This window comes from Mus caroli, unplaced genomic scaffold, assembly GCF_978045245.1.
Source record: "Mus caroli unplaced genomic scaffold, Mus_caroli_1 scaffold_10, whole genome shotgun sequence".
In the NCBI taxonomy this organism is placed as follows: domain Eukaryota; kingdom Metazoa; phylum Chordata; class Mammalia; order Rodentia; family Muridae; genus Mus; species Mus caroli.
The window spans coordinates 51,132,249-51,147,639 of record NW_028227265.1 but is presented as its reverse complement, the minus strand read 5'-3'; the positions used below and the strand labels follow the sequence as shown (position 1 = coordinate 51,147,639).

The following is a 15,391-nucleotide window of genomic DNA, read 5'->3' as shown; positions in this document are numbered from 1 at the left end:
CATCAATCACTAAATAAGACAAGGCCGTACATGCCTGCCTCTAGCCTACTCAGAGGCATTTTCTCAATTGAAATTCCTTTCTCTCTGATGACTCATTCTAGCCGTATCAAGTTGACATAAACACTAGCCAACACAACAGGATACACTGTGTAGGCCAGGTTTGCCTAGAACTCCCTGTGTAGCCCAGGCTGACCCTGAACTAGAGATCATCTTGCTTCTGCCTCCTAAGTGCTGGGTTATAGACTTATGTTACCACATATGTCTGATAAATTTTATTTTTTTAAATGAATGAAGTTGATGCCCATTGTTTAAAATGAACAGTTTCTCCTTTATGGAAGCTCTAGTCTATCTAAGATTTAAATATATGTGAGAATACTCTTTTTAGGTCACTTACTGTGATAAATCCATTTTCTATATTAGGTATGTTGTACAAAGCACTCTTTAGCTTTTTCACTTCTCTAACAATTGTGTTAATTATCTTATCTGTATAGTGTTACACTATGCCAATTTTATAGTTGGGCAAATGAGGATGGAGAGGTTAACAAACCTGTTTCAGGTCCCACAGCTAGGAATTCCTGACCTCATCAGGACACTTCCATCCCTCATCCAAAAGTAAAACTCTATTATTAGCTCTACTGAAATCCCAGTGCCATGTCGGTTCTTCACTAAAGTGATTGGCTTAGTACTTGTCTAAGGAGTAGATGTCAGCACTACCAGAACAGATTGCTAGTGCTTGCAGTTACTAAGGGGTGAGAGATACTGGTCTGGTGACTGTGAATGGGTGAGCCTGGTCAGTAAGGGATCATGGGCCTACAGAGCTCTCTGAAGAGTTGGCTCTTGAATGTGAATGACACACGTTCTTACCCAGTGTGGCTGGGACTTGCTCTGTGGGATCAGGATAGCAAACTCTGGAAGATTTATGGGACTGGGTCTGGTGGAGAAGGTGAGCTCAGATACTGTGTGGAGACTTGGTCGCTGGAATGGTTTTACCTCAATGGGGAGCAGAAGAAACTAGCCAAGGAGGAAACAACTGTAGTTCAGCCAGCAAATAGCTTGAAAAGTTGCTTCTTGTGGCAAGCTGGTGGCAAAGTTATTGCTTTGTGGTGCCCCAGAGATGCAAGTTTGATTGGGTGGTGAGTGACACAGGCTGTTCCTGTGTCCTGCATCATCCTAGAGTTGTGGTTCTCAACCTTCCCAGTGCTCTGACCCTTTAATGTAGTCCCTTGTTGTGATAACCCCCAAACATACGATTGTTTTTGTTTTTAACTCATAACTGTAATTTTGCTATTGTTATGAATTATAATATAAATATCTCTGTCCTCCGATGGTCTTAGGGTAACCCCTGTGAAAGAGTCATTTGGCCCCCTAATGGCTGTGCAGGTGGGAGTTGGAGGGAAAGGCAGGTTCTGTCTTAAGAATTCTGCCCCCTACAGAGAAGAAGCTGAAAACTAAGCTGAGGAGCCCCGCCACGCCCACACAGAGGCCCGGCCATGCCCACACAGAGGCCCCGCCACGCCCACACAGAGGCCCCGCCACGCCCACACAGAGGCCCCGCCACGCCCACACAGAGGCAACCACTGTCCTGTGTTTGTTTTGATTTCAGCTCCAAACTCTCTCAGGCAGCCAATCCTACGGAAATATTTCCCACCTTATCAACTGTTATAAAGGGAATCTGAAACTCTAGTTAAGACACCACACACTTTTTTTTCTTTAAAGATAGTTTAAATAAAGGGAAAAATTAAATGCACTGTTAGAAACGCTGTTACTATGTGTCAACCTTACCCCTACATCCATTCCATTCCTTAGGTTATATGAAATGTTTCTTGCCCCCACCCCAGTGTGTATAGTTCTTAATTCAGTCTTGTCAAATGATTAATTTAACTTTGTGAACACACATTGCCAATTACAAAACACTGTAAGTTATTGCTATCGTTATTAGAAGACTGGCTTATAAAGTAATAGTGATTGGGGAGTCTATTGAATGCAATTAATTGGCAATAAATTAATCATTACTCTCAACAGCTTATCTGAATGACCTCTAATTGAATATTGCATTATCTTATTGACTGGTATGTTATTGCTTCGAAGATTAGGAGCTCAGTGTACTATTTTTTCTGTTGGTGTAGAAAAATCATGTTTTGTTTTTTAAATGAAGATAAGCTGAGGAAAAATGACCTATTTTCTCTCTTTGACTGACTTGGCTCACAAGATTTTCATTTTGTAAAAGTGAGAAGAGAGCCAGGCGTGGTGGCTTTTAATTCCAGCACTTGGGATTCAGAGGCAGGCGGATTTCTGAGTTCGAGGCCAGCCTGATCTACAAAGTGAGTTCCAGGACAGCCAGGGCTACACAGAGAAACCCTGTCTCGAAAAACCAAAAAAAAAAAAAAAAAAAAAAAAAAAGTGAGAATTATACACATTTACCTAACTTTTAAAAGGTGTGTATTCGTTAAATTATTTAATGTGTGTATGTGTGTGCTCGAATGTGTATGCATTTGCGCCGCTTACATACAAGAGGTGTCCATGGAAGAAGGGAGGGGAATCAGAGAATGGAGTTGGATTTTGGAAGTGGAGTCACAGGCCATTGTGGGTTCCCCGACGTGGGTGCTGGGAGCCAGCGCCTGCCCTGGACAGGAGCAGCAGGCGCTCTTTACTGCTGACCCATCTCTCCAGCTCCTGCCCCATCACTTTTTATCCTTGTATTTTTTAAAATGTTCTTTTAAGCAGGTATGGTGGCTTCCAGTTGGAATCCTAGTACCTCAGGTGTGAGGCCATATGATTTCTGTGAATGCCAGGTCGTTCTGCACTGTAAAGCAAAACTGTCTCAAACAAAACAACAATAACAACAACAAAAACCAAAACTAGCGCCTCTGTCTCTGAGTGTTTCTCTCTCCTCCCTCACTCTACCCTTGGCATTTCTTCTCTTTTCTGGTGACTTGAATTATTTTAACCATGATTTGTATATTTGTTTGTGTTCCTCACATGCATAGGTGCACACATGTGCCACGGTGCATATGTGGAGGTCAGAGGTCGAGGGCCAGTTCTCTCTTCCTGCTGTGGATTTTCTGATAGAATTCCTATCCTCAGGCTTGCATGTGTTTTTGTGCACCGAGATGTCCTCCTGGACCTTTGGTCTTTTCCCTTCCTCCACTGAGCAAGCTAGACCTTTAGAAGCATGGCTCTGACCCCTTTGCTGTCACCGTCATTCTTATTGTCACTGCAGTCACTTCCTCTGGGTATAAGCGCTTTTTCAGACCAAAGCGGGACATCCTCTGAAATTTTCAAGCCCTGAACTAGACTCTTCCACAACCCCCACCCCGAGACAGGGTCTCTCTGTGTGGCCCTAACTGTCCTGGAACTCGCTCTGTAGACCAGACTGGGATTAAAGGTGTGTGCTACCACAGCCCAGCTTGTCCTAGACACCCAGTAACTGAGGCAGCCCTTATACAATGTCTTCTTCAGGAAGCTTCCATGGTTGAGTAGCTTGCTGGAGCTTGTCAGTATCTGAAGGCAGTCTAGGAGACACTGTACAGATGGCGTTCCTGAGGTCCACCAGGATGTCTCTCGGCATGCTGCCTCCCAACACCAGCCTTCTAGGAAACCTTCAGACTGTACTCCCCACCCCACTCTGCTGTGAGCACAGGGTCTCACAAGGTCTAAAGCTTAGGTGACCACTATTGTTATTATTATTATTATTTTTGAAGGAATGCTCTGCAATTTTCTCGAAATGAATCAAATCAGCTTTCTTTGTGTGGTGCAGGGAGATGCCTAGTCAGCTAAGGGGCCTGGAGCTGTTAAAGCTCACAGATTTCAAGGAGCTGGGAAGATGTCATTGTGGTTGGTGCCATACAGGCTTGGGGGCGGGAGTTCAGATCCCCAGATTCTAGGTAAATGCCGAGTAGGCCTGGTGACTTCCTGTATTCCCAGCACTGGAAAGATGGAGACACAGAATCCCTGAGAAAGGCTGGCCAGCCAGGCTGGAAGTCACTGTGAGCTGTGACTTCAGCTGAGGGGTCCTGCCCCACTGGTAAGGTGCAAAGTGATAGGGGAAGGCTCCCACAGGAGACAATTGACTTCAACCCTGGGTTTCCTCAGGCATGTGCACACATCTATCTGCAAACAGACCTGCTTTCATACACACCCACACATATGAACATGTGTATACACACGTGCACACCTCCTACCCAGAAAAGAAAATTTCGAGACATAGTCAAATGAAATTTTAAGTTCCTGGGTGATCTGGGGGATTGAACCTATGGGAAATTGATTTAAACTAATTTTCATTCATTTCATTTTTTTCTCCATGTATTTTTTTCTCAGTAGATCAAGAAACAGGGGTAAGATGGTAGTCTTGGGGAATTCAGACTGTGTTTAAGCTTGTGTTCACATATGAAACTCTAAAGAAATGGAGAGGGGCTGGAGAGATAGCTCAGAGGGCAAGAGCATTGGCTGCTCTTCCAGAGGACCAAGGTTCAAATCCTAACACCCACATGGCAGTTCACAACTGTCTATAATTCTAGTTCTAGGGGATCTGACACCCACATACAAACATACATGGAGGCAGAACACCAATGTAAACAATGTATGTATGTATATGCATACCATTAACTCATTTGAGGATTTGCCTGAATACACAAAGAAATGCATTTCCTTTGTGGTAAGAAAAGAAATTCCTTGTGTTTGCCTTTTAAATTGAATGTCATGTTTGGTTGATTCAATTTAAGATTTCTAATTTTTGGTATCCACACGACATGTGTAATCCCAGTACTTGGGAAGGAGGAGGGGTCAGGAGTTGAAGGCCAGCCTGAGCTGGGCGAAGCCTTGTCTCAGGACAACAAATGATACTGATTTCCTCAGTGTTAGCTACCAACTCTTGGTTTTGAATTCTGATAATCTGATGCCAGTAATACATTTGTTCCTTAGTTTTTAGAAGCTGTTTACCATGGGACGTGGTGGCGCACACCTTTAATCTAGCACTCAGGAGGTTGAGGCAGGCGGATCTCTGAATTAAAGGCCAGCCTGGTCTACAGATGGAGTTCCAGGACAGCCAGGGCTATACAGAGGAACTGCCTCCAAAAGGAAGGAAGGAAGGAAGGAAGGAAGGAAGGAAGGAAGGAAGGAAGGAAGAGGGGAGGGGAGGGGAGGGGAAGGGAGGAGAGGGAAGGGGAGGGGAGGGGAGGGGAAAGAGAAGGGAAAAGGGAAAAGGGAAAAGGAAAAGAAGAAGCAGCCGCTATTTACCTACAATCGTAGGTTGTATTTCCTGAGTATCCTAGTTGATATTTTGTTACAGTGGATATTAGAGTAGGTTTTACTGCGATAAAATAGGGCATTTGGAATTTACCGTGAAAGATAGTATAAGGTTGAAATTGCTGCATCGTTCATATCAGTATCATTAAGAAGATAGTTACAGAAAAAAAAAAAGGGAATTTCCCTCTACAGTAGGCCCGGGATGAGCCTCTTGGGCATTTTGACAGTCTGGTGAGTGTGCTGTCACCACATAAGAGCAATACGAATACCATGTGACAGTGCTCATGTGATTTCAAATATTGCCGAAGTTTGCAATCATATGTAAGAATGTGATTTGTGAATGTGAAATGTGATTTTAGGATGAAGTGTCAGATTCATATCATGCATTTATCCTACTTGATTTATATTCTATTTGTCGAGCAAACAGTAAATGATTTTTTTCTTCCTCTGTTGTATAGATTTTAGGTCTTGAATAATAATCTCTAAACAGGTATTAAGATATTCATGGTAATTTGTTGCCTTGGGGAAAATATTGATGGTTCCATCGCTACAAAAATACCATTTTTATCCTTGACTTTGAATTGTTTAGCCTGCATCACTTCGCACTATTTCATTTCCGCAGAAAAAAAATCCACTTTATAAAACCTTTCCAGGAGGTTGGTGCCAGAGATTCCTTAGAAAAATGAAAAGTCCCGGCTAAAAAAAGAAACAGGCCAGGGAGTTGGCTGGACCGGAGGCATGAGCAGTGTTTGCAGAGCTCAGACACTGTCCCATAGTTTTAGTGTAGCCTTCAGCTAACAATTAAAACTCTTTGTCTTATCAGGCATCGCCCAACCCTAACAGATGGGTGAAGAGTTAATCTGATTTATATTTTCCCCACAACTTTCTCATCACAGTACAATAGCCTGTGATTAACATTCAGTGGACTTGCAAGATGATTGATGGGCCTTAATGGTACTCTATACATCCCTTTAAAATCATGCCAGGGTAAAGCCCAGGGCCGAGGTGCTCCAGAGGACCTATAGAAATCCAAGACTATTTGGTACTCTCTCCACTAGAAAGGAATCTGCTAATATTGTCATGTTTTTCCCTGCCAGGACCCTCCTTGCCTGGTGTCATTTTTTTTTTTTTTTTTGAGCTCTCTCGGGAGGAGATTAGTCTGAAACAACAAAGTAGCCAGATGTCTGGTTCTAAGAGAGTCCCAGAGGCCAGGCTACAGTAGGCAGTAGAAACCGCGTGGGGCTGAAGATCAAAGATACCTGCGCATTACTTATGGGCACATAGTGTGTGTTGTTCCCATTATTAACAGTCGGAGAAAATTTGTTTTCCTAATTAACCCTTTTGTTGGAATAACCTTAAATTTTAGAGAGTTTATTTCAGTTTGGATCAATTTTCTTTTGTGTATCTAGTTGGGAGTTTACCATCCAAAAAACCTGAAATGAAAAGAGCTCATTTGATTTAAATCCCTCAACTGTTGTTCTTAGCCCCAGCCACGAGCCATCAGAAGGGCATCATCGTCATCTGCTGTGACCATGGGGGCATTGCAGTTGTGAGTCACAGTGTAAGAAACCACTGGTGAGGGGCTGGCTGGCTTCTGTGTGACAGGGGCTGGTTTTCAGTCCCTCCTAACACACTGTTGTTTTGGAGTTGGATGTGGGAGCACCGCTTCCTGGTTTTCAAATGAATTGAGAATACATCTTAGTGGTGGGACTCTGTCCCTTACCAATCATAGACGCCCTTCACTTCGGTATTACTAATGCTTATTAAAAAATCTTAACATCCTTTCCTGTTTGCCTCACCCATGAGACTTTACATTCTTTAGTTACATTTGGGAGACATGAATACATTTGCTATTAGGTCATTCCTAATTCTAGGACCTTTAAAAATGTGTAGCTGAATTTATTCCAAGGAATATATAAGAATCCAATTCGGACGTTTCGGCGCCTTGGGCTCTTGGTGAGAGTGTAGCTGATGGGTCTAACTACCTTCCTACTTGCTCTCTCTATGTTCAGCATTATAATGTAGCAACAGCAGCTAATAAAAGTTCCTCTGATGCCGTTGTAAACTACTGTGATCAGACTCGATTAGCCAGCCTTAGAGCTTTAAAATGTTACAATTCATTTTTTAAGAGCTGGCAGTGTAAGCTTGGCACAAAGGCTGTAAAAATGTCTTTAAATATAATTGGAGATATGTGTTAGCCATGTAGCGCGTGCAGACTTTGTGTTCTTTGTGTAGTGGTCAAGGATTCTCTCTCTCTCTTTTATTTTATTTTATTTTATTTTATTTTATTTTATTTTATTTTATTTTATTTATTTTATTTTATTTTTTCGAGACAGGGTTTCTCTGTGTATCCCTGGCTGTCTTGGAACTCATTTTGTAGACCAGGGTGGCCTTGAACTCAGAAATCTGCCTGCCTCTGCCTCCCAAGTGCTGGGATTAAAGGCATGCGCCACCACCGCCCGGCTGGATTCTCTCTCTTAAGTCCTTGAGGAAAACGAAGCCCCTAGTAGCAGTTTATAGGTACTAATAGATTTATCTCTCTGGAGTTAAGTATCCCTTGCATCAGGAAGTGCTAAGGAGGTAGTGGATTTTGGTTTGGTTTTGTTTCTTTCCTCTTCAGAATGGGATTTGGTGTGGTGTTCTCACTCTGACACACTGTTCTCTGTCTTGCAGTTAGCACCCTTGCTAGCACTTACCCAGTAGTACACACCAATGCTAGCACATACCCAATAGTACACACCAGTGCTAGCACACACCCAGTAGTACACACCTGTACTAGCACACACCCAGTAGTACACACCAGTACTAGCACACACCCAGTAGTACACACCAGTGCTAGCACAACCCAATGGTACACACCAGTGCTAGCACACACCCAGTAGTACACACCAGTGCTAGCACACACCCAATAGTACACACCAATGCTAGCATATACCCAGTAGTATACACCAATACTAGCACACACCCAGTAGTACACACCAATGCTAGCTCATACCCAGTAGTACACACTAATACTAGCACACACCCAGTAGTACACACCAATGCTAGCACACACCCAGTAGTACACACCAATGCTAGCTCATACCCAGTGGTACACACCAATGCTAGCTCATACCCAGTAGTATACACCAATGCTAGCACACACCCAGAAGTACACACCAATGCTAGTACACACCCAATGTGCTTGTCTGCCTTCCTGGTTTAAGTGCAGGTTGAGCCACTTCCATCCATTTGTGTCATAAATGTTTCTGTGCCTCAGTGAGTGGATTAATTTAAGAAGGGCTACCTAAAGAAAAAACTTTTCTCAGTACAGTGTTGTCAATCACTTGGCCTACTCTCCCCTGTGGGCGGGCAGCTCTTTCTGTATCCCACACAGCGATCTATCTCCCTGTGCTCCCTTATGCTTAAGTGCACACGTGGAATGCATACATTCCTGTCCTTTTCTTCCTAATCTCCCTCCCACTCCATTTAAATGGCCATTTGTTTTGTAATAGATATTATTGTAGTTAGAAAGCTGAGGAGTCTTCTGTGTTGGGAAGTTGAGTAGTGTGTGTGTGTGTGTGTGTGTGGTGTTAAGCTTGTGTTTTGGTTAGGCTGGCTGGCCATCTAACTCTTGTGATCTTCCTGTCTCTGCCTCTCATCCACTTTGTTCACAGGCATGCACAGCTTTTTATATGGATGCTGGGGATTTGAACTTAGGTCCCCAGGCTTACAGAACAAATGCTTTTCCCCTGAGCTTTGAAAATGCTTTTTCCCCATGTTTCTTTTACTTGTTTATTCTACTTTGTTCTTTATATATTGTCCACTCCTCTTACACTCCCACCCCCACCCTACCCCCTTGGTGTGTGCTTTTTCATATCATCTGTATGAAAGGTAATTTTTTTTATTTTTATTTTTATTAGAAATAAGAACTAAATTGTAAGAACAGACAGTTAAGGTCTGCTTTTGAATCAATCTCTCTCTTTCTCTCTCTCTCTCTCTCTCTCTTTTTCTCTCTCTCTCAACTGCATGCATAATGACTTAGTACTTGAATGGGTATTGGAGTCAAACCATAAACTTTGATGATAGAATTGCATACTAAGTGAGAATGTTTGCAGTGTAAATCAAGTTGGTTTTGTTAGAACGCATTTAAATTTCTCTCTCTGTGGAAAGCTTGGGGTTGAGCACACAGCCTTATGGTTCTTATTTTTAGTCTATAATGGTCTGAAAGTTTTTGTTTCTTAACAGTTTATTCAATTTTTATTTATTTAATAAATTTCCCTCATTTAAATGCGTTGTAGTTCATCTTCACCTAAATTATTTCCTGCTGTTTGGAATGGTGTCTTTGATGCTCAGTCAACCTCGAGAGGCTGAGGAAGGGGATTCAGGGAAGGGATGGCTGATGGGGAGACTCCTGTCTCCAGGGCCAAATGTAGCTAGTGTTTGTGTTTTATAAAAAATGTGGCAGTAGTCAACAATTAAAACATTGGAAGATTAACTTGGTATCTGAGTAATATCTTAAATGGACTATTTTTCCTTTTTAACAGTATGATTTACATGATTAAATATGAACTAGAACTACAACTGATGGATAATCAGATACGCAAGGATAGTGTTTGGAAAACTGCCTGGAAGACATGAGACTCAGTTATTGTAGCCTGGGGATTTTGCCTGGGGAAAAATGTATTGTGCCTCAACAGCTGAAGGGCTAGTCAGAAGGAAACAAAGCAAAATGGCATCTATTTCAACATGGAATTCTGATATTTCATACTTAATTTTTATCTTTGGCAGAAATGTCAGAATATACTAGCTGCTTCCTATCTCCGGAGCTGAGTCTACACCAAATTGAACTGGGTGGGTGGAGTTCTTGAGGGTCAGATCAACCTTCCAGGAAGAAGAGGTAACTTGGAAGCAATTCTCTGGAGTGTGCTCTGGTAGAATCCAATGGAGGCATGACTCGTTTCATGTCAGGAGAGTTCAGCTGAGACATTGCTAAGGGATGATACAGACATTTAAATTGCTATCTAGTACTTAAGTATAAACAAGACATCTTTCACGGGTTTCCTGTTGATATTTACACAGTTAAAATTTAATGTTTATGTTCAGTACTTTATGTTCTAAGGATTTTTAAGCTCATCAAAAGTTGAACTGCCAAACCTAGAAAGAAGCGTGGCTCCTACCCCCATGACCTTCTTGCTGCAGTTTTCGAGCCAGATTCTCCTAGCTGCTGCAGAAATTGCTATTTACATTAAAATTCACTTCCTGCTAATGGAATCACTACGTTTTTTGTTTTTACAAGTGCATTTCTTTTGTCTACCCTAGAGAGGAAGCATGCCCCTCTAAGAAATAAAGTCTGTGCCCCTATTTATCCTGGCCCCACTACATAGAGCTGTTGTTTATTGTCTTTTAATCAAAAATCAGGTTTCTGCATCTAATGACTTGGAAGATCTATTACATTTTGTCAAGATGTAAGAATTTATGAAGAATAAAGAACACACGGAATCCCCAGCAGGTCAGGAAGGGGTGTGTATAATGTTGCTGTTTAACACGCGTACAAACATTAATATTTATAATGGAGTTTGGTATTTTGTATTTATCCTTCCGCTACCCTATAACATATTATATTGTTTTGAGATTTAAATAGCTCAAGATTTACACGCACGAGAAAACCGTTTTAGGAGTTTTTTCTTCTCCTTGATTTGAATTTTCCCCAGGTGTTTGTTAAAGAGCAAACAGAACTCTTCATGCTGGGGTTCTTTCCCCATATCAGCTCGGTCTGCTGTGTACAGACATGCAGAACTGTCAAGCTGTGGGGTACCCCCCCCCCCAGCTGCTAATGGAATGTTGGGACTCTGATCATAACTTCTGGAGACCTGCGCCATATAGCTCTCCTTTCTTTCTTTCTTTCTTTCTTTCTTTCTTTCTTTCTTTCTTTCTTTCTTTCTTTCTTTCTTTCTTTCTTTTTCCCCTCTCTTCCCCGCTAGCTCTCCTTTCTTAAGTGTTACCTAATTATTAGACTGCACACTAAGACACCAGCTTGGTTGGCTTGAATAATAGTGTTGGTTCCTTAACATTTAAAATTCATAGAAATGGTAGATAAATATATTTTTGTTTGAGGATTCGTTTTTTATTAAAATACCCATAACCCCCTGGAACTCAGGTTTATTTAGAAACACATGATCAGTGGAGAATGTCCCCGGAGCCAGATTGGCAATATTGTACTTATAAGTAAGGCTCTGTAGAATACTTCTAAACCTTCCCAGGCTACATGAAACACAGCACACCATGCACCTTTATTTCACAGCCTTCTAAATTAGTGATTTCAAGGAATTAGACTGGTGTGTGTAATCACTGAAGTGACTCCTGCTTTGTGGGTTGGGTTTTGAAGACAAGCTTGTGAGGTAATGGCTACCCTTCTTGGTGGCACATACCCCTCGGCTTTTTTGCACTTTAAGCATACTGATCACTTTAAGCATACTGAAGCTTGGAAAGAAAATCACACATAGAATAAAGCAAAGATACCAGGAGCTCAGCATATATGATATCCCGTGTGCACAGTGAAAAGCATACCATCGAGCCGGTATATGCAGGATCCTTTTTTGTATAAGGATCTCCAGTAACAATTTAAGAATGGAAAAAAAAATCCTTTACTCATATCTTTCTCAGATTTTCTTTAGCAAATTGTAGTGATCTATGCAGACTTTCCTTGCTGGGGTGAGTGCCCTCAACAGCTCATGGGACGATGAGTGGGCTAGCATCTCTCCTGAGAGACTACAGGAAATAAGATTGCCATCCCCCCACCTCCCGCAAAGTTGGGGTGTACAGGGGGTAGTGGTGGTGGTCTGTTTCCCTGAGGAGATAGTGATGGCTCTCCACATATTTCAAGTTCTTTAACTTGATGGAAGGATCTTTAGGTAACTGGTTCTCACCGTCATGGGCTTTGTGTTTTTCTGTCACCCTGAGTCCTTTTCTGCCTACTGTATCTGAATGGGCTTTAGACAACTAGACTTTTAAAAAAGTTAAAAAGCAAGAAGTCAGCCTCCTGGAAAGGATGCCGAAGTGCAGATTCAAGTCACAAATAAGGAAATGCACGGAGCACATTAAACAGACGTAGAGAAATGGATTTCTGTCTTCTGTAGTAAGGTAATTGGGCACCACGGCTTGGCAGGGGCTGCCGCCACTGAGCCTGCTCTGGCTGCCACAGGTTGATGGGCAGGTGATAAGGCAGCTTCCGCCGGGGTCTGCACAGGAGGCCTACCTAATATGCTGTCTGCCCTAAGGGCCTATGGGAACACAGTTGGATTATTATGTTAATGCATGAGCCCGCTGCCCTCTTCCTATCCCAGCTGGGTTCCCTGTTGTTCCGAACTGCTTTGCCCTGACAGTGGAGTAATATGCTTCATGATTGAAAGGGCAAAGGGGCTTGAAAGGAAAAGAAGGAAAGAGAGAATAGGCTTGCACAGCTATGCAAATGAGGGCCGGAAATCTGCCGGAAGATTTTACCCATTCTGAGTAGAGGGGAAGTTTATTTGGAAGTTCTCATAATGCCCCGCCAAGCCCTTCTTTTCTGTCTCTTTGTTGGTCTTGATTTCATTACTGATGTTTGGGGCTTGCTGCTGGGGTGTGCTCCTCACACACTTCAGCTGGTACTGGGAATGAAGATGGTGTAGCTCACTGGGAGGCAGGGGTAGCCTCCTTGCCCGCCTGCCCGCATCTTTATCCCGTAGTACTTAACTCTGCAGTTATTCTGCCATGTTTTAAGGCTACTTAAGGATTTTATATTTTGTGTTAAACCGTCACTTTTATTGTCCTCACTTTTGATACAGGCTTAAAATACTGCTTATAGGGGTATCTTTTGGAGTGGGAGAGGTGAGGAAAAGGTTAGGATATTTTCTTGGCTTTATGCATTTTTGTATGAGTGGAGTTTTCTTTTTTAAATATAATATTTTTATTGATTCTTTAAGAATTTCAAAATTGTACTTTGTCCTATTTACTCCCTGCCCCTGCCAGATCCACCCCACCTCCCAACTTCCTGGCTTCTGTTTTTTAAAATAACCCAGTAAATTCAATGTGTGCTGCCCATACACTCACAGGTAGATGTAGATTTTTCCACTGGAGCATGGTTGACTACTAACGACCACAACCTTCCTGAGAGTCAGTCTCAGTCTCTCTCTCTCTCTCTCTCTCTCTCTCTCTCTCACTCAGAGGCATCAGCTGTCTGTCAGTTGCTCCTCAGTTAGGGATAGATGACATGGCTCCTTCCCAGTCCTCTGTGACTGGGACTTGAGACACATTGGAATCGCTCAGAGTTTGTGGTGAGCTTTCATTCTAATGCAGCTGGTGGGGTTTGATGCATAGAAGCCTGCTGGAATTCTTGGTCCTCTGCAGTCGAAGGGGTGGAAACTGTTCTCTAATTCCTAAAGCGTGGATGTGGGGAAGTTTGAGGATAGCCTATGACTGGGCATTAAATTGCACACGTCTCGTGTGTCTTTTCTTACTTAACTCTCCTGTTGCATGGGATGATCCACACTAGGCTGGCACGTGCAGGGAGCCTGTGCACACAGGGACTGAAAAGCGGCTGCTGTTCTTGCCATCCTCTTTCCCAACATGCCTGCTTGCGGTAAGGGAGGCTTGTAGATTTACAAGGAGGGTTTCCAACCCTCAAGGTCAGCAAGTGCATAAAATCAGGGATTGTCAAGGGCTTTCTAAGCCAATCACAGTTATCTATGTCTGGTTAAAAAAAGAGAATCCACAAGATTGCTTCCACTAAAATGTAACTTCACACCATTTTAATTCCTTATTGGAAATTTTGTGAAGCGTAAGGTTAAATATTTGGTGTGACTGTAGAAAAAGACAGCTTGTTCTAAAAGGTACATTATGTACATTATGGCTGAGGGTGGTTTGTGGATAGGAATGCCTGTGCACACAAGGATGAGCACCCCTAGTACCTACATGAAAAACTGAACATGCAAGCGCCCACCTCAAACCCCAGTGCAGTGTGTGGATGTGGGAGTGGTGACAAACTGGAGGACCAGTGGGACCTGCTGCTTACCCTGTCAAGCTGAAAATCTGCAAGCTCCAGGCCCAGTAAGATACTCTGTCATAGGGGATGAAGTGGAGGGTGATAGAGCAGAGGACCTGCATCCTCTGGTCTCTGAGCACAAAGCTGCACACAGCACACATCACACACATATACATACACTCACCACACATGCATCACATCCCGCCCCATATACACATCACACATCATACATGCACACATATACATACACTCACCACACATGTATCACACACACAGCACACACACACACACAGCACACACACACACACATATGTATCACACACACATAGCACACATCATATATACATCATATACATACATACACATATGCATCACACACACACATATACACATACACACCATACATCATACACACACAATTATGCTGTTTTGCCTTAGACTATATGGGGTGGAACTCATTCTAAGTGATCCTTTTGCAACATGTCTGAGTTACCTCTTTAGTTACATATCTGGGGCATATGTGTATGGCATGGGCATGTGTATCTATGCCTGGAATATCTACCCATGTATATACATCTGCATACTTTGTATAAAGTGTGCATCTGAATGTCAGAATCCTTGGGAATACCTAGGGGAGCTGCGTCCAGGAGATCCTTTAGCAGTGGCATTGTAAATAACAGAGCCCCCAACAATTGGAGATTATACAAAAGACATACATTGTAAATTCTAGTTTAGTGTGTGTGTGTGTGTGTGTGTATCAATGGAGGCCAGAAAAGAATGTCAGAGCCCCTGGCGCCAGAGTGCATACAGGCATTGTGAGCTGCCTGTTGCAGGGGCTGGAGAGCAAGCAGAGGCCATGAGCTGGAGCACAGCTGTCTTGAGTGTGGGGCTGGTGTTATATCGCACAGTCACCCGAGAGTGCGTGAGTGTTCTCAGAGGAAGAACGGAAGAGCTAACTTAACTCGTCCACTCTGCTAGGAAAGCACAGGCAAGGCAGCGGTGGAAACTGTGAGTGAGCAGGAAGCCAGCAGTGGAAAGAAAGGAGCTTTTAAACCTAGTTTTGGAGGTAACAACACATACAGTCTCCGGGGATAAGAGAGGAAGATTCCCATGGGGACCCTGATAGAGATGATAAAGCCCAACTCT

General features: G+C 42.9%; 1 protein-coding gene across 2 annotated transcripts in view; it reads left to right on the top strand.

Annotated features, from left to right (window-relative positions):
- Slc10a7 (solute carrier family 10 member 7) overlaps positions 1 to 15,391 on the top strand; it is a 232,370-nt gene that overhangs the window by 42,392 nt on the left and 174,587 nt on the right. The window lies entirely within an intron of this gene.